Below are 25,835 nucleotides of genomic sequence, written 5' to 3'. Positions count from 1 at the left end.
GGTCATGATCCCAGCGTCCTGGGATCGAGTCTCACATTGGGCTCCTTGTTCTGTGGGGAGCCTGCTTCTCCCTCTGCCTCTGCCTGCCACTCTGGCTGCCTGTGCTCGCGCTCTCTCTCTCTCTCTCTCTTTCTGACAAATAAATAAATAAAATTTAAAAAAAAAGAAAAGAAAACTAGGGATAGGATAGAGATATTAGTTACTCTTTGATAAGAATTTAATCAATACCTTTGTAAGGAGTGATCAGAAATTAACACTGAATCCTCACTATACTATATCTGATTGTGATATGTATTAGCAGTGAAATTAATACTGTATCTGTGTTGTATATTAGCAGTGAAAATAATATATTACATACATACATACACTCTAGCAACATTAGCCTTACATTCTTGACAACTTTTCTCCTTCAAGAATTTGCCCATTTTCAGAGTAAGGCATGGAGGGTGGGGAGAAAGGAAGGCAGGCAGGCAGGCAGAGAGGCAGGCTGAAAGAAATGAAAGGAAAGGGAAGAAGAAAGAAAGGAAGGAAGGAAGAGGCATCCTAGAACTTCAGTAGTCTCCAATAGATAGATAAATAGATAGACCTGTGTATGTGTGTGTGTGTGTGTGTGTGTGTGTGTGTCTGTCTGTCTGTCTTTGTTTTGTTTTCTCTAGAATTAGTAATTATATCTGTACCTCTTCTCTTTCATGGGATGGGTTTATATTGCATGTCTTGTGATCTATAGTGGATTTTATCTGCTTTTACATGAAATGCTACAATGGTTTGCAGAAGGATCTGCCATGATGTCTCTCAGTAACCGTGTGGGTTTGTTTTCATTGGAGATCTTCTAAGAGAAACTAAACCAGGTCATTTGGGATGCAGCAGATGACACGCAGATTGCACTTGAGAGAATTCATATAGGAGAGCATTGGATGGTTGGTGAGCTCCATAACTGAGGAAATAAAGAAGAGAAAAAAATTTGGAGTGTAGAGTAAAATAAGGTGGACTAAACTTACCTCCTAGAATTTCTTTAACTTGTTTTGTTTTGCATTCTCTTCTCCTTAATCCATATCACTCTGATCCCATCTACTTATTTTCTTCCAGACATGTCTTTGAATTTCTGATCCACTGGTGGCATACTCCCCATTGCTAGCACTGTTATAATTTTATTCTTTATTTGTATGTGTTGTGTCATTTCAATGGAATTTTAAGGAGAATAGGAAATAAATATAATTATTCAGTCTATCTCATTTAATTTGCCAACAGATGAGGGTAACTAGTACAAAAGAAAAGTAATGGATATCAGGTAACATTTCATTCAAACGTTGCCTATATTTGTGTGAAATTACCAACATCTTTTAATGATGGGCTAGATGGAAGAATGTTTCCACCTGGGGTGTGACAAGCTGTAGTCAGAAATGGGATTCCCTCATAGTTTTCCAGTGTGTTCATGGAAAGCATCACTCGCACGGATCCAGCCAACACGTTTTTCTTTTAAAGTAGTAAATTCATTATGTTTGCCAAGGAGCTGACAAGCTACAAGGCACAATATTAAAAAAGCTTCTGTCTATTTAGATATTTCTGTATTTATATAACTCACAAATATGTGTTTTAAAAAATATCTGCACATGAAACTGATATGAGCAAATATATTTACTGCATTATTGTTACAATTTTTCTTTTTCTCATTTTCTTGTACTTTACGTTGTATATATTTTCTTTTGTGTGTATTATATATATATAAATATATCTATATGTAGATTTATACAAAAGTCTATATCCCTTACTACCTTAATAAAAGTTTGCTGTAACTATCGGATATATCTGATGTTATATCATCAATAGGTGACTTAATTATAATGCATTCTTTTTTAAAAAAATCTGTTTGCCAATATTTTAGTCATACTTTACTTTTTCTTGAATTGTAAAAATACTGATCTAATACATTATGCTGTTCAGCAATAATATGAAAGTTTTCAGTTTTTTACTTTTAGGATGACATGATGAAAAAGTTCATCTTACACTTCACTATAGATAAGGAATCCCAAAAATATAAATCTGGGAGCTTGTAAAATCCTGTTTCCCTTTCTGAGAGAGGGCAAGAAAATATTGTTTTCTTATATAAACAAATTTTTACTGAAAACAAAATGGAGGAACCCTTTGGAATATAAATAATTGTCTCTAGAGGAAAGATCAGCTACGTGGCACGGAGTTTACAACCCAGGGTTTTATACTTCTTGGAGTTTAAACACTTACCTCAAGGAAGGTAAAATTCTCCAGAATTTTCACTAACTAGCATTTTGTTTTTGTTCTTTTGTGAGTTTTTTTTTTTTTTTGGTCCATTTTATTTATTTGTTTGTTTGTTTATTTTGTTATCTTACATTAGTCACCATACAGTACATCAAGTTGCTTTTGTTGTGATGTTCCAGGATTCATTGTTTACATGTAACACCCAGTACTCCAGGCAATTGTGCCCTTCTTAATACCCATCACCAGGCTCACCCATCCCTCTTCCCCTCTCCCCTCCAAAACCCTCGGTTTATTTCTCGGAGTCCACAGTCTGTCATGGTTCATCTCTGCCTCTGCTTTCCCCTCCTTCACTTTTCCCTTCCTTCTTCTAATGCCCTCTGTATTATTCCTTATATTCCAAAAGTAAGTGAAACCATAATGATAATTGACTTTCTCTGCTTGGCTTGTTTCACTCAGCATAATCTCCTCCAGTCTTATCCATGTTGATACAAAAGTTGGGTGTTCATCCTTTCTGATGGCTGAGTAATATTCCATTGTATATGAACCACATCTTCTTTATCCATTCATCTGTGAAGGGTATCTCGGCTCTTTCCACAGTTTGGCGACCATGGCCATTGCTGCTATGAACATTGGGGTACATATGGCTCTTTTCACTACATCTGTATCTTTGGGGTAAATAGCCAGTAGTGCAATTGCTGGGTCATTGGGTAGCTCTATTTTTAATTTTTTTGAGGAATCTCCACACTGTTTTCCACAGAGGCTGCATCAACTTGCATTCCCACCAACAGTATAAAAGGGTTCCCCTTTCTCTACATCCTCTCCAATACTTGTTATTTCTTGCCTTGTTAATCTTGGCATTCTAACTGGTGTAAAATCCTAGAGGAAAACATAGGCAGTAACCTCTTCAACATTGGCCACAGCAACTTCTTTCAAGACATGTCTCCAAAGGAAACGGAAACAAAAGTGAAAATGAACTTTTGGGACTTCATCAAGATAAAAAGCTTCTGCACAGCAAAGGAAACAGTCAAGAAAATGAAGAGACAACCCATGGAATGGGAGAAGATATTCTCAAATGACATACAGACAGAGGGCTCTGATATCCAAAATCTATAGGGTTGTTTTAACCCAGGACGAAAGGTTTGGTAAAATTTGACCAAGAATATCTGACATTACAGAATGTTATCTCTGTATACCAATATATAGAGACATAAAATACTTCAATACATAGTATAAAAATATTTTCTGTACAGTCCCACAAAAGGATTATTTGAATTCGTTTTTGTTCATTAGTTTTGTTTTTGTTTATTCTTAAGTAAAGGGATACTTAAGACTTTTGATAGAAATGCCTAGTGAAAGAAAGAAACTGATAATCCATGAGAGCACTGATTCAGTTGCAAAACAAATTCCTTGAGGAGTAAAAAGTTGAGGGAGTACAGATTTCAAGTGGAGGAACTGGACCAATTAAACATATGATGTTCTTTCATCCATCATGCCAAAAGAAAAGAAAGAGAACATTAGTTATGAATGGTGGCAACTTAGTGAATTTCATGATGAGAAAATGAGGGAGTTTCTCTATGATTGCTTTTTTACTTTAATGAAGTTAATTGCAAGTTTATGAGCTAAGCATTGGGATAAGCTTAAAAGTATATGCTAGAGGTTTAAGGTTATAAGAGTGATCTAAAATATCTATCTTGGTGGTTGGGAACTTGACTTTACTGGGAAAATATTGTTGGTAGATAGACTACATTAATAGTTTGATTTTTTTGCTGGTAAATTTTTTAAAAAATGTAATGGAAAAATTTAAAGGTGTGTGATGGTTGATTTTGTGTGCCAACTCAGCTAAATCATGGTGCCTGTTTTTGTTAAACTTGTCTGAATATTGCTAGAACATATTTTGTTGATGTGATTAACATTTACAGTTGGTTTATTTTAAGTAAAGGATATTATCTTCAATTATGTAGGTGGGCCTTCTCAAATCAGTTGAAGACCTTAAAAGCAAAAACTAAGGTTTCCTAGAGAAGAAATTCTGCCTCAGGACAGTAATAAGGAAAAATCCTATCTGAGTTTCCAGTCTGTTGGCCTGCCCTACAAATTTAACACTTGCCAGGTCCAACCACTGATTGTGGGAGCCAATTTTTATGTATAAAATCTCCTGTTCGTTCTGTTTTTCTGTATTTTGTTGGATACAGCTTTCATATAAGTTATATTGAACTACAATATAAGCTATGGGCTTTAGGTTGAGTAAAGAGAAATGACAAGATTGGGCAAGGATAGACTTTGATAATACAGTAAGGCCTGTAGGTTGCCTTCAGCATAGTATTGATGAAGGGCTGGGGTAGGACAGGTTTGAAGGATTTCTAAAGCATTTGTAATGATAATCTGAGTTTCAAGAGGTAATATTAAGAGGTTTTTAGACAAGAAAGAAAAGGAAATTGAGTTGGATTGTGAGATATAAAGTGTGATATAGGTAATATTTTCGGTGATAATGCATAAATTGGAAGGCCTGGGTTTCTGGTATCAAATGAGATAAACAAGCATATGGAGAATAATGGAAATAACTTGGATGGAATCTTAAAATGGGGTAAGTGATGAGTCTAAGCAGTTTTCTCTGCATTTCACTGGAAGATCTAGGGATTGTAGGCAACTCATGTCCCCTGTGGGATTGCTGTTCCCAATGGAGTGGCAACAAAAATGATAAGAATAGGAATACTAATGAGCAAGAGGACAAAAAGAACAAGAAAAGACACAAGCATTTAACATTACACTATGCACCATGTCCAAGGCACATTTCAAATTATATTTTCCATATATTGTCCATTTAATCTACTCATCAGAACTATTAATTAGGTGAAATAATTATCCACAGTTTTTAGATGGGAAAGAACTTTTTCAAAGTGATACAGAAAATGAAAACTTAGGCAAAATCCCTATCTTTCTGTCTCTGTATTATCATTTATATTACAGAAATAAATAAATGGCATGGTATTCTAGATGAACACATCAGAGCTAAAGACACATAGTTTATTCATAGTAAGTGACCTGACTGGAGCTCACTTCCAATGTTAGAGAGCTAGGAATCAGTATGGACTGATAAAGGAGTATAATCCTATAAAATAATTAATAAGTGTGATCCTGTCTAAATGTGGACATGCTCCACTGTGTCCACATGCATACATTCTTTGATTGTATTGGTCATGGCCCTTAGCGGAAACTGACACACATAAATGGGGTAGTTGAAAAGAATTTAATTAAGGAAAAACACAATTATTTACAAAGCTCTTGGAAGAGTTAAGGAAAACAGATAAAATCTTTAGTGACACACATTTCCAAGCAAGAGTGTAGAGCTATTATCACCCCAAGGCCCAAAGAAGAAAAGTTGCAGAGCAATAGAATAATTCCCAGGAGAGAGCCATACCGCAGTTGTGCCTTTGGTTGAGGGAAGCAGTTACCTGTGGCTGTGACCATTCTCCTTTCCCACACTGCAGTGTTGGCACAGTTACTCCTAATGTTGAATCAAATAGAAAGAGAACGAGGGACTCCGTTGATGCCCCCGGCCAAGATTAGCCTTCCAGGGCCACAGAACATGAAAATAGAGTGGTTTGGAAAAGCAAATAGGGAATCTTTAGCATACTGAAATTCCAATCCAAATCCACGCTGTGAGGATCCATGGACAAAGGAACTACATGTGATGATACACGTAGTTTAATTCCTAAAGTCGTATGTTGGAAAAAGACCAGAATGTCTTAAAGGATAAAACATTGTTTAACAAAGCAATGAACAATATGTGATCCTTTTTTTTTCTTTTTAACTATATTACAATAATAACTTTCATCTGCCTTAAGAGACTTATCCTGTACAAACCACTTTCTGCAAAAAGAGTATGAAAACTAAGACTAAGAGAAGGTAGAGTCACTTACTGGGTTTATAGTCACAAAGTGACTGAGGCAAGCTTTAGGACATCTTTCTTTTTCTAAGGGCAGTGATCTTTTCATTACAATATAGCTTTCACCAGAGCGATTGTGTGCACCTTCAGGGACCTCTGCTCCTACCCATTTTTGGCTTCTCACAGTGGGTTAATCTTATCTGAGACCCTTTCATTTTCATCTCTATGAAAATACCTTTATCTCCTTATTCTCTATCTCTTCATTTTTTATAGCTTAATTTTTTTCTGCATTTTTTTCCTGCATTTCTCCCTTGGACCTAATTGAGTCTTATTGCTCTTTATTAATGATTTCCTTCTACAAATAAACATATTCAGGTCCTACGTAACCACCAATTTTTTTTTTATTTCTTTATCTACTATGTCTTGAATTTCCCGTCTTGAGCATTTCACCAACCTCTTAAATTTTTTTGTAAATTTACAACTCAAATGACTCATCTATTACTTATCTATCCCCTTTCAATCTAAATTATGACTGCACCACTCCACTGAACCTACTTTCTTTGATATAACCAGAGAAATAGGAAAATTGATCCCCAAACTCTTTTTTTTTTTCTCAGTATTTATTCCCCACAGACCATTGTCAGAATTTGGTTCTTTAGCAAGAGAATCATTCTTGAAATCTTTTTTTTTCTCCTTTTCTTCCAGTGATGCCAGTGTAGATTCCCTTAGTTCTCTCATCTCAATTTACCTGTTGTCTTTGGTGTGTTCTATTTCTGTTTCCCTTAAAAAAAAAAAAAGTGTATGTTACTCATTTTCATCCTCACTCTTTATTCTAACTGCACATTTTTCTTAACTATTTTCAATCCTCCAAATATTCCCTTGTTATTTCTATCATCTAAATATCCTTAGTCATTGTCTTTCTTTTAACTGCATTTCTTCTGTTTTGATTATCTATGGGAAAATCCTATATTTGTGTTTGCTAATGTGCATTCTGTAGGCATATATTACAGAAAATATGCTGGAAAATTTTTCTATAGCTTAGCATCCACTTTTCTCTTACATCATCATATTATATATGACAATGTTAAGGACATGGGAAATCTTGCAAAACAAATCATTTTAACAGTTGTTTCACTGGAGTCCATACCTCTACCCCATTTTTCTTCCCTCACAAAATCTACTAATTGCCACCAGAAATTTGGCTTCCCAGAAAACACACTGCAGGGTGGTATTTCATGTGAAGTCCCAAATTCAACAAGTCCCAAATAGAATTCATCTGAACAGGCCCACTGGTAGCAACATGAAGCTCCCAGTAACCTAATTTCAAAATAATGGAGTTATCTTTTTTTTTTCCTGTTCCTAATAGTGTCTACATCTAATCACTCAACAAAATTGGTTAATTATATTTTAAAAATGCTTCACAGAGTTGCTGCTCTTCCCATTTCAATGGATATTAGTGTATATTACAGACTCCCTGTATCTCTCAAACAAAATATCATGACATTTTTGTTTAGTTTTCTCATTCTCCTAAATTTAAGGTATGATGTTGTAATTTTCCCATTTAAATTATTCACTACTAAAATTACTTCAATAGAATAATATACACCTCTTATTCTGACATTGAAAATAGATACTTTAATATATGACTTCAATAACTCAAGCGAGATGGAATTCCTTTTTTGTGGAAATGTTATGCTACACTGCTATATAAGACACCTCAAACCATAAAGTATTTTGATTATTGTCACTAATTTGTTTATTTGGTAAAAACTTATAGGTGTTCCGTATATGGATGGCTTCATGAGACTTTATGGGAATACACAAAGATAAATAAATTAATATTGGGCCATTGTGCTTACATGCATGTGTGTTTATCTAGTCATACTGGCTCTCTGATTACTCTGGGGGAAAATTTACTCAATGGAAGCTACCAAAGAATTGAGAAAAGGTAAAATCCCATATAACAAGATCCCTTCAATTAAATAAAACATAGCATATGTAAGTGATTATGATTATAAGCTGCATAAGACTTGAATTTAGATGTTTCTGCAGGACATGTATGTTGCATTTACTGCTTCTGGTCTAAAGAATGATTTCCCCATCCCCACTAATTAAGGTGTGCACAAATTCATTGTCTGGCTAGTTCTCCTTCATTGTTCAACTTCCTTAACTCTCATAAACTGGGGGTTAGTGACCGGTTTATAACACAGTGCGTTAGGGTTCATGAGTTGAAATCACACAGCACAGATTTAAGCTCTGATACTTCCAATTATTGGTCCTTTAAGTAAGTATTACTCCAAGTAAAATAAAATTTAAATCATTTCCCACTTCAGAAATGGTGAAAAATATTTTACTCCAAAAATTGTTGTGAAAATTAGATTGTGCCTTGCATATAATAAATACTCAATAATATTTCTAGTTGTTAGTATTTCATTATCTTGTCTCATGCTTTTATCTCTCAAAGAGATATTAATTTTGTTTTGTTAACTTCAGTATTTAGGCTGCAGTTCTGTTGCCCTACAAATTTCTTTAAGACAGTGGATTATTTTCCTATTGGTGTTGTAACAAATTACCACAGACTTTTTGTCTAGAACAACAAAAATTTATTATTAAATAATATATATTATTATTAAATTACTATAACAGTTCTGAAAGTCAGAAGTTCAAAATTGGTCTTACCACAGTATAATCATGATGTCTGCAGGGCTATATACCTTATGCAGGCTCTAAGGAAAAATCTCTTTTTCTGGCTTCAAAAAGACCATCTGCATTCCTTAGTTCATGACCCCTTTCTTTATCTTCAGAGACAGCAGAAGATTATTTGCAAATTTCTCTTTCTGACCTTGACATCTTTGTCCCATTTATAAGGATCCTTGTGACTACATTGGTAACATCTGGATAATCCAGCATAATTCTATCTCAAATCCTTAATTTAATCATATCTGCAAAGTTCTTTTTAACTGTATAAAACATTCATAGATTTCAGAGATTAAGAAATGGAACTCTTTTGGGGCCATTATTCTGTCTGCCACAGGCAGGGTATATAGAATTTGTCTTACCTTAGTTTAGTTTCCATAATGTTTAGTGTCTATCTTCTGCATATGAGGGGTACAATGAATGTCTGTTGAATAAATGAATCAGTAATGGAAGAATAAATAAGCAATAGAAAGTCTTAAAAATACCTGGATTTCCTACTCTATGGTTAATACTACTTAATTATTTAAACAAGAATTTCTTGCACTCCACTAGAGTAGCAACTAATTTATGGAAGATTTAGGTTTATCTATTTATTATAAAAAGGCTAACCTACCTGTTATAAATCAGCTTGAGACACAGCTCTAACAGAAGGTATGGTTTCAGAACAATCTTTCATTTCCTAACTTGACTCTCATCCATTTATGTACTGTGGTTACAATGGTAAGAATGTTTTGGATGAGTGACATGTGTCAGGTATGTTTCTTTGAGGACAATGAATGCTGAACTTTGCGTCATGAATATGGTGCTGTTTAGATTGTTCTAGGGTGTGATTTTAACTTGAACTCCATTTTACTTTGCAGAATGTCAAAAGTTTTTCTGTTATCTCAAAAAAAAGGACACTTATTTAAATTCATGAAGGCTTAATAGAAATAGAATATGTTTGGTAAATTTATCAGTATAGATGCCAGTTACTTATATGGATTATACTGTTCATTATATGTCAAAACGCTGCTTTAAGCTACAGTGAAAGAGCTTTGCATTTGAATGTTTTTATTTACAAACTGCTCAGAGCTGTTATTCGATATTAAGTTTTTAAGTTTTCACCAAAGCTCAGTGGAATTTAGCTCATCCATTTAAACTTTAATCATGGCAAAGCAGTACATAGATAATGAATTATTGCTTCAAAATAGAACCATGAAATGACATGAAAAATGTTCATATCTTGATTGAAATATGAGCATTTACAAGGTTATGTTTAATTCACTTCATGTCTGCAATATCAGTAGTTTTCAGTGCTATGATTTTGTATTTATTTGCATTGCAGACTCTTCAGGCTGAAGGTTGTTGTCTCAATTGGTTCAGACTGCTGCAGGCAGAACATTCTGGATATGACATTCTTGTCCTCTATGTTCACTTTACAGATAAATTTCAGATTTGGAAACTTTATAATGAGCTACATTTATTTGTTTAAAAATACAACCCCCAAATCATAGTATTGGTTTTTATGTTTCCAAATGGATTTGAACTTAATAAGAAATATTTTCAGTGGAAGTATTAGCAACCTTCAAATCCATTTATAGAACACTTTATTTGGAATGTAGGTATTTTGGAAAAAACAAATTTATTTATTAAAGATTTTATTTATTCATTTGACAGACAGAGATCACAAGTAGGCAGAAAGGCAGGCAGAGAGAGGAAGGAAAGCAGACTCCCTGCTGAGCAGAGAGCCTGATGCGGGGTTAGATCCCAGGACCCTGAGATCATGACCTGATCAGAAGGCAGAGGCTTTAACCCACTGAGCCACCCACACACCCCGAAAAAACAAATTTATGATCACAAATTAAAAAACCTGATAGATGTAGGTACCACAGCAAATTTTGTTATGTTTCTTTAGTTAGTGCCTACCAAGAAGAGAATGTAAATGCCAAGAATGTTAAGCAGACCAAGGGCTAATTCTCACTTAAAGTCCCAAAACAAAAGGGAAAAGAATATCTGTAGAAAAACTGTGGAAAGTACCCTTAGGTGAGACATTCTGGAAAGACTGGTTCCAGTACAGGACAGGAAGAAAAAAAACCTGTAAATCTAACAACAACAAGAAAATCTTTTATTCAGTTCAGATGAAACTCAATCGAGTGACCCAAACTACAGTTTTCTCCACGTAGTCCCAGTTCATACCTGTTGCCTCATGTGATTATTAATAGCCCTTCCTGATACTCTCAAAAATGTCCCAGTTAGAGTGATAATTTATATGATCACATAAAACTTCCTGGCCTAATGCTCTAGATCCTAAAGGATCTTTGACTATTGAGAAGAAATGTCTCCCTACTAAAAAGATTGCTAGAATTTGAGCAACTTTTGCTATTCTATTGCAATAAAAGTCATGAAGTTTGAAGACCAGTCTTTGAGAACTGATCTATTTGATGCGTATATTGCTTGGTCTAGTTTGTGACAGTTTCATTAAATTGATGTAGTTTTCTTTGGCAGAAAAGTGATTGTATCTAATTTCAGAACCAAATCTCTTGAGAACCTTAAGCTAACAATTGGAATATGAGAAGCTTATCAACTATTTAAATTTTATGTTAAGGATTTGTTGCACTTAATGGAATTTTTTTCAAGTATTCAAAATTCTAGAGGAGAATGAAATAGACTTTTGCTTATACATTATTATTCTGAGGAAATGTTACAAACTCCAGTACTAAAATATTTGTATACCAATGTTTGCTTACCATTAATGTTTCTGGCTTGATGTGCTTATTTTCACTTTGTAATGTGTAGAAATTTTTATAAAAATGGCCTACTGACATGGACGGGACTGGAAGAGATTATGCTGAGTGAAATAAGTCAAGCAGAGAGAGTCAATTATCATATGGTTTCACTTATTTGTGGAGCATAACAAATAGCATGGAGGACAAGGGGAGATGGAGAGGAGAAGGGAGTTGAGGGAAATTGGAAGTGGAGGTGAACCATGAGAGACTATGGACTCTGAAAAACGATCTGAGAATTTTGAAGGGGTGGGGGGTGGGAGGTTGGGGGCACCAGGTGGTGGGTATTGTAGAGGGCACGGATTGCATGGAGCACTGGGTGTGGTGCAAAAATAATGAATACTGTTATGCTGAAAAAAATAAAAAAATTAAAAAAAAAATGGCCTACTGAATTAATATTAATAAAAAAGTCAAGTTAAAACACATAAATCCACTGTTTCTATTTTGTATCTGCATTATATTTTAATAGTGCTTTGGACTTTGAGGAAAATAGTGATATAAGACATGATTTCTTCTCCTACAGAAGTCATTGTAGCATCAAAAATAGCAATAATAATCATCATCGTAGTTAATGGTACCAAAGTCTAGAAAGGACAGAAATGGCACTCAAAAACCATCAGTCATGTGGGATTCTTGGATGACTGTGTACTTTGCCTTTCCTTTTACAGAGCTGTATCCTCTACATCTGTGCACTTCACTTTTTTTAATATTATACCTTATCTCTGAAAAGATTTTATATATTTTTTATTTTTATAAACACATACTTATATATATGAAAATAATAATTGACATTTACTTAGCTCATAGTATGCAGGGTATTATTCAATGGATTTTTATGTATTAATTTTTATATATATTAATGACAGTCCCACATATCCTTGGTTTATAGGTTAAAAACAATTCAGACATAGACATAGTAAAATAAATTGTTGAAATTCACCACATCAGTAATTATGGGATATGGCATTAAAACACATTCACTTGGGGTGCATGGGTGGCTCAGTGGGTTGGACCTCTGCCTTCCGCTCAGGTCATGATCTCAGGGTCCTGGGATTGAACCCCGCATCAGGCTCTCTGCTCTGTGGGGAGCCTGCTTCCCCCTCTCTCTCTTCCTGCTGCTCTGCCTACTTGTGATCTCCCTCTCTCTCTGTGTCAAATAAATAAATAAAATCTTTAATAAAAAAAAAACACACATTCACTCTGGCTACATAAATGCTCTCCTTAACACAGCATATTGCCTTTATGAACTATATTTATGTATCACTATCCTAATATACATATTGTGCATCTATATTTTAAATAGCCAAAGCTAGAAGTTTTAAAAGAAACAAGAATAAATATGTAATTTTGTCTTTCATTTCTTACATCTTCCCCACTCTTTAATTTTCTTTCTCTGAGGACTGCACTCAGCTGATGCAAGCTGGTACATGTTTGTGCAATTCTTAGCCTATCAGTAGAAAATGTTGTGTTTGGACTGGCCTTTGTGGTTCTTATTAAGTTTGCAAGACACCCTCCAGCAATAACCATCAGGAGACTTTGAAAAATAAATGTTTATTACTTACAAGACCTGGAAATTACATAACACACCTGTGGCCACACAGGGAGATATGGGGTAGAGATAGAGAGTGCATAAGTAGGCCTGGGTTTCTGCGTTTATTGGGGTCAAGGGAAGGGGGCTAGAGTTTCATGGGCTCACTCTTTTTGGTAGATTTAAAAAAGGGGGATAAATTTAAAGCACAGGAGGAGAAAAAGTAAGTGGCCTAAATACTCAGTTATTGAAATCACTCAAGATCTCTAAAACAAAAGATCTTTGGAAGGGTGAGAAGGCCTGTCTCTTAGTCTAGAGAGGCTGGCAATGTGTTTATTCAAGATAGCCATTTTTGAAGTGGATGCCTCTAGCAATCAAAGCTTTAAGTCAAGAACTTGCATTGTGAAAAGAAAAAAAAAAAAGTCTGGCTTTACACTATGCAATTGCTGGAACTCTATACCTCTTCAACATATGGGTTGGGAAATTTTAACATGGTGGCTTGCTGAGGCTTATTTTAGGTTGGGCTGGAGCTGGCTTTTAACTGTTGTTGCTAGGGTAAGGGTTTTTTTTTTTTTTTTAAGATTTTTTATTTATTTGCTTGACAGACAGAGACCACAAGTAGGCAGAGAGGCAGGCAGAGAGAAAGGAGGAAGCAGGCTACCTGCCGAGCAGAGAGCCTGATGCAGTGCTTGATCCCAGGACCCTGGGATCATGACCTAGCTGAAGGCCTAGACTTTAACCCGCTGAGCCACCCAGGTGCCCCTAGGGTAAAGGTTTTTAATCCTAAAACATACCATTCTGTTACTCAAGATTGACTGTAGCTTTAAGGGCTTTACATAAGTTTCTCAGCTTTGGACCTATTGATTTAGGACTGGATAATTCATTGTCGTGGGGGGCTTTTCTGTGCATTATAACATACCTGTCCTCTAACCTCTAGATACCACTCGTACCTTCCTTCCAGTGTGACAGCCAAAAATGTATTTACATATTGATGTGTATCCTGGGAGTCAAAATTGCCTTCAACTGAGGACCTTGATTTACAGTTGATGATTGCTGCTTATATGTGCTTAGAGGTGTTGGTGAAAGTAAAAGGAGAGATTAGGTGTGGTTTTGTTGGAATTTATCCTGCTTGGTGTTCTTTGGTCTTCTTGGATCTATGGATTGGTGTCTGACATTAATTTGGGGGAAATGCCACCATTACTGCTTCATCTATTTCTTGTGTTTTTTTTTCTCTTCTTCCAGTTAATTCCCATTAAACCCATGTTTCATCTTTTGTACTTATGTCATAGTTATTAGATATGCTATTCCATTTTTTCAGGATTTTTCTCTTTGCTTCTCAGCTTTGAAAGTTTCTATTCCATTCTTAAGAAGAGAGATTCTTTCTTCAGCCATGTCCAGTCTGCTAATGATTCCATCAAAGGCATTTATCATTTCTATTACAATTATTTTTTCTTGAGCATATATTTTTGATTCTTAGAATTCCATATCTCTGGTTATGTCATCTGTTCTTTAATGTTGTCTGCTTTTCCCATTAAAGCCCTTTGTATATTGATCATAGTTTTAAATTTCTGGTTTGATAATTTCAACATCCATGACATATGTGAGTCTGACTCTAATTCTTATTCTGTCTCTTCAATTTTTTTTTTCTGATTAGTATGCCTTGTAGTTCTTTTATTGCTATCCAGACATGATATACTAGGTAAAGCGTGTATATATATATATATATATACACACACATCCATACATATATAGTACAAAGTGTGTGTGTGTTATCTGTATATCTATATAGCTATATATTTTGACTGTATATACTCTCACAGCATATATTTTATATATAATATATATATAAATATCTATAATATATAAAATAAATAATATATAAATATATATAAATATAATAATATAATATAAATATAAATATATATTTATATATAAATATCTATCATATATAATATTAAAATAAATATATATTTATATATTATATATTATAGATAATTATATATATTTTATATATAAAATATATGCTGTGAGAGTATATACAGTCTATATATATATTTCTATATATATCTATATAAATATGAGACTCTGGTGATGTGGTGGTAATAAGTGTGGGGAAAGGGCAATGTTTTATATTTCTATGAGCAGGTCTTAGTTTTTTAGTGAGATCATGTCCCTAAGCTCTGGATTTCATAAGTACTTCTCATTCTTCATTCCCAACCCCTGCTTCAGGTGGGACTAGATAACTAGGAAGAGCTGGAGTTGGATATTTCCCTTTACCCAGGTGAGTTAGACCCAGGAAAAACTCCTGTAGGTGAGGCTTTGGTGAAATATTTTCTCTTAAGGGCAGGCCTTTGCAACAACAACAACAACAACAGCAACAACAACCACCACCACCACCACCACAGAATACTGTGGCATATTTTTACTTTTTCTTTTCCTCTCCCTGCTGGAAGACATAGGGATTTTTTCAGATATTCACTGTGTGAAACTGGTAGAACTCCACGGACTAAAAGTAACTAAAGTGTTGAAGTCCCCTTTGACTTGACCCTACTGGAGTATTTAACTCCCAGACTTGTCCACCCAGCCTCTAGCAATTCATCAATTACAGTTCAGATTTTCCTTCCCCAGCACTGGTTCCTGTGGTGGCTCTGCTCTAGAATCTCCTTTCCTATAAGTTATGATTCTCTTTATCTATCTGTCTCTTCAATTATTGGGACAGTGGTTTGCCCTTTCACCTTACTTTTCTGACAGATCTAAGAAGAGTAATTGATTTTTTAAGGTTGTTCAGATTTTAACTTGTTGTTAGGATGAAGTGATGACTTCCAACCCTCTTATGTGGTAGATGGAAACCAGAAGTCTGGAAGCCATTTAACCAAGGGTAAGCCTTATGACCTGAGCAGAGATGGGGCTAGGCTTTGAAAATGGCCTGAGCTGAATGGCAAGCACACATGAGTGACAGTAAGCAAGGCCTATGTGCTAATGTTGAAATGGAAACACGTTTGGAGTGTGTGTGTGTGCTGCAGCCTCAGCTGAGGTAAAACTAAGGCAAACATTAATGATGCTTCATGTTGCTACAGAGTATTAATGAAGCCTTAACACTTAATTCTTAATGCCAGGCATACTTGGGCACTTTTGATAGCCTGGCTTAAATTCCATTCTACATTCAGGCTAAATGAGGGCACTGTCAAGGGAGAGATATCTTTGGATTCATACAGTTTATCCTTAGGCTATCAGGAATCACTCTCCATTCCTTGGGACCAATTTGGCTCTGTATTTTTAATGACATAAGCTCTTACCAGTGTTTAATTTTTTATGCCTTAATTTGTGGGTTCACCTACAAAATATGGTAGAGTATAATAAATATTAGTGATAACTCTCTATGTTAAAATAATATGTGCTTTTTATTACTTGAAGTGGAGAAACAACTTAAGGAAATTATTGGAAACTAATAAAGCAACATTAATATTCTGAGTCTAGAGTACTTTGAATCTTTGTGTCAGATTTGCTTAATAATTGAGAAGAAAATGGATTGATTTGAGAAGAGTGGTTTAGTCTGATGATCAGGATGGAAACAATACAGTAATAATAACAAAATACAACAAGTCAGATTGATTGAATTGGAGGAAGAGAAATATTCTTGAGGAAAAGCTTGAGATTTTAGGGAACAAATAAGAAATATCTAGGAGGAAAATGAGATCTTGAAGGTCAGGCTAAACTGATAAGCATTGGCATATAACTGCTCTTAAGGAGGCCACTAAAAAAAAGAAAAAAAAAAAGGCCACTAAAATAAAGACATATTTTAAATGCAGTTGAGAAACCATGCCTGATGCCCAAAGAAATTTCACAGGGAAAAATGAAACATCCCAGAGTAGACAGAAATGACTCCCCAAGGGGAATCAGAATGCTGAAAGACTTAGAGGTAAGTCTGAAAGTTGAGGTTTGAGGATCTATAATAAAAATCAGAGAACAACCAGTTAAACATTATTACATACTTAGAGACTGAAAACTCTAAATATATTAGAGAGAGGAAGGTCTGCAGATTAAACTATAGTGATGATAGGTGAAGATGATGGCATTACCTGTACCCTAGAGGCACCAAGCTAAAGAGAAGGCATAGCAAAGTTATCAGTGATGGATCAAGTCTATGTCTGGATTTGATGCTGATCTGAAGAGAAAACACCTCTGAACTAGAATTACACAATTTCATGAAAGTAAAGGTAAACTACGTTTATTAGGTGTGTTTGGCACTGAATCATGGTAATTTCTAAAACTTGGAAGGACTCATTCCAGTGAAAGACCCAAGGACAGTGACTAGAAGAACCCTATCTGCTGTTCAGATGCTGACATACTCTCTGATACTGAGAGGGACTGAGGGCCTCTGCTTTAACTTTTCTCTGTCCCGCATGCTCTTTCCCCAGAAAACTCACATAGTACTCTCTCAAGCTGCCTACCTAAAGTCATGGTTAAAGTGTACCTTTTCCATGGTGCTTACCCTAAGCACTCTTTTAAAAGCTATCATCTGTAATTCCTCATCTAAATTAACTGTTCTCTTTATCCTGTATGTATTTTCCTCAATAGCACATGCAAAAAATTTATTTAACTTAAGGTTTTAATATATCATTAATTATTTATTTATGTCATACTCTCTAGAATAGAAGATTCATGAGAGCATGGATATTTAATATGTTTTATTCACTAATGTGTCCTAAGAATTTAGGAAAGTGCCTGTCACACAGGAGATGCCCAATAAATATTAGTTTAATGAATAAATGTAGTGCTTATGACACTTAGAAATAAACTAATACAACTTCAGAGGCTCCATAGGAACCACACAATTCTAAAGAGGAAATTTCTAGCTCCTACCAGGCATCCGTAACTCATTTAACAAAGAATTAACAGATAAAGAGAATTGGGAGAATAATTTTAAGATTTAAATTAAGTCTTTGAAACTTTAATCATTAATTCACAAGAAGAAGAGTATTTCATTTTGAACCTTAGTTCGTTGTGTGTTCAACATGATTGGAAGGAGGTTTAAGCTTTGAATTTGAGTTTCTCCCTAAAATGTAATAGGAAATTTGTGTTAAGTTTGAAGGTATTTCTATATTTTGGCATAGTTTTTATTGTTGAAATATATTTGCACATCTTATTACTGAAGTATCTTGATGTTACTTGAATTCATGGAGTTTATTCTGATTGATATAGAATGTTGAATAATGTAACTGGACTTAACCTGGTATGAAAACAGAACAAAGGGTGAATTTTTAACTGAGAGTATCAAGTGATCTTGGAATTAGTTTAATGACTGTATTGTTTTTTGTAAATAAATTACATGAAATATTCAACTTTTTTTTTTTTTAAGATTTTACTTGTTTATTTGACAGAGGGAGAAATCACAAGTAGGCAGAGAGGCAGGCAGAGAGAGGGGGGAAGCAAGCTCCCCGCTGAGCAGAGACCCTGATGCGGGGCTCGATCCCAGGACTCAGAGATCATGACCTGAGCTGAAGGCAGAGGCTTAACCCACTGAGCCCCCCACATGCTCATGACTATATTGTTTTAATTCATTTCAGTACCTTTGGGGGACAAAAGTCTACACTGAATACTGATGGTCTCAGAAGCATTTACAGATATTTGGAGAAGTGGACTCATGAAAGGTAGACATAGTACTACTCAGATAAACTGCTAATCAGTTGTGTCAGGGGAAATGTTACACGATTCTTTAACCACAATTCTTTAATTCTTTGTTAAGCCCAATATATTAAGGCAGGGACAGGGGGGAAGAAAGGATAGAGGAACCCATCCTTCCAATGCCTGATAGTTTCTTCCTTTAAAGGGAGCCCTAAGCCTCTCTCCACTTTTACTTACTCCTCCCTAGGGATGTCTAATAAATTACCCTGTTGATAAATTTGAGAAAAATAACTGGACATGCTTATCTCAGCTCCTATCATTTCTCGAGGAAGCTAACAAGCCCACAAAGAGCTTCATTTTTCTCTGCTCCCTGACCGTGGAGGACTTCTCAAGTCCAGCATGACAATGACCTGTTGGGTAATTTTGCCTCATTTAGCTGGAAGGCCTGTTTTGTGCTAAATGAAGCTACACCCACCGCATTAATCTTTATTAATAACAAAGATGATATATTAGCTTCTACCCTTACTTTTTGTTATTCAAACCTAGTTAGGGAAGAAGCTTGTTAGTATTGCCCTCCTCTTAATAAACACAGAAAATATTTTCTTATTGGTTACCTACTTGGGTAACTTCCTCATTTTAAGACTTGTAGTAAGGAGATGATTTTTTCTTCTAGTTTGTCTTATATTATGTTCTCATAGAGCATCTGGGATCTTACTTGTTCTGCCCTCTGGTACAGCCTTTTAACTCCAGCTGTTCCAAACTTGGACAGTTTAGTGAGCTGATGTCTGTCTAATTGGACCATAGACAGGTTTGAGACAGGTTGCTTCAGTCCCTTCCGTAATTATTTCTATGGCACTGAAAATCTAAGTAAAAGCTTTCACTTAGTGGTTATACAACTGTATAAGGAAATTATAACGCATGAGAGAAAAGGTTTAAAATTTTTACATTCTAAATTAATTCAGTATACTCTTTTTGTTGTCGTTCTTTCTGACATTTTCATAATCCCTTAAAGAAAGACCCTATTTCTACATCTTAAAAAAATATCAATTCCTGAAACTATTTTTCTGTGAATGCTCTTATTTCTGTGTTTTTTATTCTGCGGTATTATCCATTCTTTGGCCTTCAGGTAATGTAGTTCAAGAGGGATTTGTACTTTTCTATTAGAGGTCATTTGAAAATACGTGGGGCTACTCTGGCTGTCAAAATGACTAGGAAATTGTACTACTAGTTTTGATGGACCAGAGGATGCTAATTATACCATAATACGAACAATTCTATCCAAATGTCAAAAGCAACCCGTTAATTAAAATTGAGAAGGTTGTTTCCAGGTTTGGCTTTTGTGGACAGTGCTGTGATGTTCATTGTTAGACATGTCTTTTCTTGCCAACATGTACAGTAGTGAAATAAACTGTAGTAGTTGTAGAGATGTAAGATATGCCCTTGTGAGCTTTGGTAGACACTACTGAGTAATTTCCCCAAGGGGTTGAATAACATTTATACTTACATGAACAGTTTATGAGTGTTCTAGTAGTTCTATAACATTTCCATTTGTTATTTCATTATTTTTATTTATTTGTTTTTAGGTTTCCATATTATGGGGTACAGAGTTATTCTGGCTTTAATTTGATTTATCTGTTGACTTACTATGGTAGAGAGAATTTTCACATGTTTTGGGGGAATTACCCCAAATTCTTTTTGAAATTCTGATTCAAAAATTCTTCTCCCACTTTATAATTTACAAATTTATGTTGTTTCTTAGATACAAGTATTTATTATTTTACATTTTAAAAATAACTTCAAAATGTCTTCTGATTTCCCTCTTAACTTTCTCTTTGATTCACGGGTATTTAAAAGTGAGTCATTTAATTTCTTATCTTTGGATAATTTTCATATATCTTTCATTTAGTGATTTCTAGTTTAATTCTTTTAGATCAGAGAACATACTTTTTAAAATTAAAATGTTTTATTTATTTTCACGAGCTTTACTCAGGTATAATTAATAAATTAAATTGTATATATTGAAAGTACACAACATGATGATCTAATATACATACATATTGTGAAATGACAATCATAGTAGGTTAATTAACACATCCATCTCCCCACACAGTTTACCTTTATGTCTGTATGTATGTGTGTCTGTATATGTGATGAGAATGCTTTAAATATTCTCAGCAAATTTTAACTCTACAACTCAGTATTATTAACTATAGTCACCATGCTGTACATGATCACCAGAATTTATTCATCTTATAGCTAGCAGTTTATATCCTTTGACCGGTATCCCTCCATTTTCCCCATACACATCTCCAGATAACTCCGGATAAACTCTGTTTCTATGAGTTTGATTTTTTTCTTTCTTTCTTTCTTTTTTAAAGATTCCACATATAGGTGATACCAGACAGTATTTGTCTTTCTTGTTCTGGCTTAGTATAATGTTGTCCAGATTTATCCATGTTGTTGAAAACAGAATTCTTTCTATTGAATTCTATTTTTCATGTGTCTGTTAGCCACTTGTATTGAATTCCATTGAATTCTTTCTCATGACCAAAAATGTTGTATTACGTGTGTGTGTGTGTGTGTGTGTGTGTGTGTGTGTGTATTGCATCTTTATCTGTTCTATAGCAGTGGGCACTTAGGTTGTTTCTCTATCTTGGCTATTGGGAATAATTCTGCAGTAAACACAGGAGTGCAGATATCTCTTTGAAATACCGATTTTGTTCCATTCAGGTTTATACACAGAAGTGGGATTACTTCTGGTGGGATTACTAGAACATAGGGTAGTTCCATTTTTAATTTTTTGAGGAACCTCCATAGTTTACCATGACTGTACAAATTTTCATCCCAACCACAGTTTATAAGGGTCTCTTTTCTTCACATTCCCCACTTGTCACCTCTTGTCTTTTTGATAAGTGCCATCCTAATAGCTATAAGGTGGTATATGATTGTGCTTTTGATTTGCACATTCTTGTGGATTAATGATATTGAGCAACTTTTCATGGATTTGTTGACTATTTATATGCTTTCTTTGGAAAATTACATATTCAGTACTTGGCTCATTTTTTAATCAAATTAAGTGGTTTGGGTTTTTTTTCTTTTTTTTTTTTTTTGCTATTAAGTTGTGTGTATTCCTTATAAGTTTTGATATTAACCCCCTATCAGATATGTGGTTTGCAAATATTTTCTCCCATTCTGTAAGTTACCTTTTCATTTTGTTTCCTTTGTTATACAGAAGCTTTTTAGTTTAATCTTGGTCTACTTGTTTATTTTTGCTTTTGTTGCCTGTGCTTTTGGTATTATATCCAAAATATCTATTTTATTTTATTTTATTTCATTTCATTTCACTTTATTTCATTTTATTTTATTTTACATTATTTTATTTTATTTTTTCAGTGTTCCAAGACTCATTGTTTATGCACCACACCCAGTGCTCCATGTAATACGTGCCCTCCTTAATACCCATTACCAGGCTCTCCCAACCCCCCACTCCCCTCCCCTCCAAAACCCTCAGTTGGTTTCTCAGAGTTCACAGTCTCTCATGGTTTGTCTCCCCATCCGATTTCCCCCAACTCACTTCTCCTCTCCTTCACCCAGTGTCCTCTGTGTTATTCCTTATACTCCACTAGTAAGTGAAACCATATGATAATTGACTCTCTCTGCTTGACTTATGTCACTCAGCATAATCTCCTCCAGTCCTGTCCATGTTTATACAAAAGTTGGGTATTCATCCTTTTTTTTTTTTTTAAAGATTTTATTTATTTATTTGACAGAGATCACAAGTAGACAGAGAGGCAGGCAGAGAGAGGAGGAAGCAGGCTCCTGTTCTGAGCAGAGAGTCCCGATGTGGTGCTCGATCCCAGGACCCTGGGATCATGACCTGAGCCGAAGGCAGAGGCTTTAACCCACTGAGCCACCCAGGTGCCCCGGTATTCATCCTTTCTGATGGAGGCATAATACTCTATTGTATATATAGACCATATCTTCTTTATCCATTTGCCTGTTGAAGGGCATCTTGGTTCTTTCCACAGTTTGGCGACTGTGGCCATTCCTGCTATAAATATTAGGGTACAGATGACCCTTCTTTTCACTACAACTGTATCTTTGGGGTAAATACCCAGTAGTGCAATTGCTGGGTCATAGGGTAGGTCTATTTTTAAGTTCTTAAGGAATCTCCACACTGTTTTCCAAAGTGGCTGCACCAGTTTGCATTCTCACCAACAATGTAAGAGGGTTCCCCTTTCTCCACATCCTTTCCAACACTTGCTGTTTACAGTCTTGTTAATTTTGGTCATTCTAACTGGTGTAAGGTGGTATCTCAATTTGGTTTTGATTTGAATTTCCCTGATGGCTAATGATGATGAATATTTTTTCATGTGTCTGTTAGCCACTTGTATGTCTTCTTTGGAGGAGAGTCTGTTCATATCCATAATAGCTTTGCCAAGACTGACATTTAGGAGTTTTCTCCCTATGTTTATTTCTTTCCCCCCCTAGGCATTTTATGGTTTTAGGCCTTACATTTACATATTCAATCTACTTTGAGTTAGTTTTTATGACTTGGATATGATATGGCTCTGATTTCATTTTTTTGCTTATGGATATCCAGTTTTCCCAGTACCACTTATAGAAGAGACTATCATTTACACATTGTTTATTCTTGACACTCTTGTCAGAGATTAGTTGACCATATGTGTAGATTTATCTCTCATCTCTTACTCTGTCCCATTGGTCTATGCATCTTGTTTGGTGGTTGTTGTTGCTGTTTTGGTTTGTTTTGTTTTGCTACTACATACTGTTTTGATTGCTTTGTAATATGGCTTGAACTCAGGAAGCGTGATGATTCTAGTGTTCTTCTTTCTCCAGATTGATTTAGATATTCAGGCTCCACACAAATTTTGGGATTTTTTTTTCCTATTTCTTTGAAAAATGCTATAGGGATTTTGATTGGGATTACAATGAATCTGTAGATAATCCCTAGTAGTTGACATTTTAATTTTAACCCAGGAACACAGGTTATCTTTACATTTATTTATGAATTCTTCAAGTTTTTGTCAATATCTTAATAATTTTCAGATATTCCAATTCCTTGGTTAAATTTATTAATTGTATTTTATTGTTTTGATGCAATTATAAATGGGATTATTTTCTTAATTTCTACTTGTGATAGTTCTTTGTTATGGTATAGAAGTGAAATTGATTTTTCTATATTGATTTTCTATTCTGTAACTTTACTAAATTTGTTTATTAATTCTAGGAGATTTTAGTGGAATCTTTAGGATTTTCTGTAGGTGAGATCATATCATCTGAAAACAGATAATTTTTACTTTTTGCTTTCCAATTTGGATGGCTTTCATTTTTATTTCTTGCCCAATTTCTCTGACTAGGACCTCCAATATTATGTTGAAATAGAAGTGGTGAGAGTGGGCATTTTTTTCCCCTAGCTTCTCATCTTAGCAGAAACACTTTCAGCTTTCCCCATTGAGTATGATATTAGCTGTGAGTTTGATATGTATGACTTGTATTATTTTGGTATAAATTACTTCTACACCTATGCTGTTTGGGAGTTTTTATCATGAAAGTGGGCTGAATTTTGTCAAATGGCTTTTTACGCATCTATTATGATGATCATCTGGTTTTTATCCATCATTCTGTTAATGTGGTGTGTCACATTTACTGATTTATGTATGTTGAACTGTCCTTGCATCCCACGGATAAATTCCAAAAGATCATGATGTATGAGCTTTAATGTGATGTTGAACTCTGTATTCTAGTATTTTGTTGAGAGTTTTTGTATCTGTGTTCATCAGGGTTATTTGCCTGTAATTTGTACTCTTCTTGTGTCCTTTTTTTGGTGTTAGTATCAGGGTAATACTGGCCTTCCAAAATGAGTTTAGAAGCGTTTCCTCCTCTTAATGTTATGAAGGAATTTGAAAAAGATTAACATTAATTATTATTTAAATATCTGGTAGAATTCACCAGAGAGACCATGTAGTCCTGGCTTTTCTTTTTGAGAGATTTTTGATTACTGATTCAATCTCCTATGTACATATTCTAGAATTTGTCTTTTCATGTATTGCATTATTCAGCTCCAGAATTTCCATTTTATTATTTTTTATTTATGATTTCATCTGCATGTTTAAGTTCTCATTTTGTGTGTTGTTTTCCCATTTGATTTACTTATCTTTCTAACCCCCTGAGTATCTTTGTAACCCCCTGAGTTTCCTTAAAACAATTTTTTGAACTTTTAATCAGGTAAATCATAGATGTTTATTTCTTTGTGGTCAGTTACTGGAAAATTATTGTGTTCTCCTGGTGCTATCACGTTTCCTTGATGTTTTATATTTCTGAAGTCTTGTGTTGTTGTCTTTACATTTACAAAAGCAGAAACCTCTTCCAGTATTTCTGGAGTGGCTTCTGGAGAGAAGTATTTTCACCTGTCAATTCTGATAGAAGTTCTGAGGCCATCTCAGACTTATTTTTATGAATACGTCTTTTCATACTTGTTCTGTCTTGGGGAGAGGGAGTCATTCTTAAGCTTGTGTCCTTCCTCTTGATCCTACATGACATGCTCACTAGCTACATATAAGGCTCGTACCTGCTGCTCATAGGGCACTCTCAAGGAGCCCATCATGGGAGTAGGGATATGTGGGTTACATGTCTGGAGCAATGGATGAGGTGGGTCCATAGGTGAGGCATTTCCAGGATCTCGGGATGGGCTTCCTCATGGAATACAAGAAATGATTTGTAGGGCACATCCCTTTGATGAATTCCAGCTCTGGCTGCTGTGCTCCTAGTCCCTCCCTCTCCCTCATTTCTGCACAGTATTCTAGATAGGATGAGAAAGAAGTGGTAGCAGCATCTCATACAGCTGGGGAAGACATCTCAGTTTCCCCTATGGAAGACATCATGGACCAAGTGGGTCTCTCTTGGTACTCAGCTGTGTTACTATGAGGGAAGATGATGTGGCTAAAGTGGAATTTTCTCTTACCCTCCTCAATGCATCCCAATCTCAGATTTTCTTTTGCCTTAGTAGTGTGCTGGAATTCTCTACTTGACTCAAATTTCCACAAAAGTGCTCTCATGAATGTGTGATTGTCAAAATTGGTGTTGA

The 25,835-nt window shown here is 35.0% G+C and overlaps 1 long non-coding RNA gene across 1 annotated transcript in view; it reads right to left on the bottom strand.

Moving 5' to 3' along the window:
• Positions 1-6,739: 6,739 nt before the first annotated feature.
• Positions 6,740-25,835, bottom strand: part of LOC125098266 (uncharacterized) — a 71,268-nt gene continuing 52,172 nt past the window's right edge. The window contains exons 4-5 of the long non-coding RNA XR_007126779.1: positions 9,175-9,236; positions 6,740-6,896 (exon numbers count right to left, since the gene is read on the bottom strand). This is a non-coding gene — a long non-coding RNA (uncharacterized LOC125098266). The remainder of the gene's footprint in view (positions 6,897-9,174; positions 9,237-25,835) is intronic.

This window comes from Lutra lutra, chromosome 4 (genome assembly GCF_902655055.1).
Source record: "Lutra lutra chromosome 4, mLutLut1.2, whole genome shotgun sequence".
Classification (NCBI taxonomy): Eukaryota; Metazoa; Chordata; class Mammalia; order Carnivora; family Mustelidae; genus Lutra; species Lutra lutra.
This window is presented reverse-complemented; position numbering and strand designations above follow the sequence as displayed.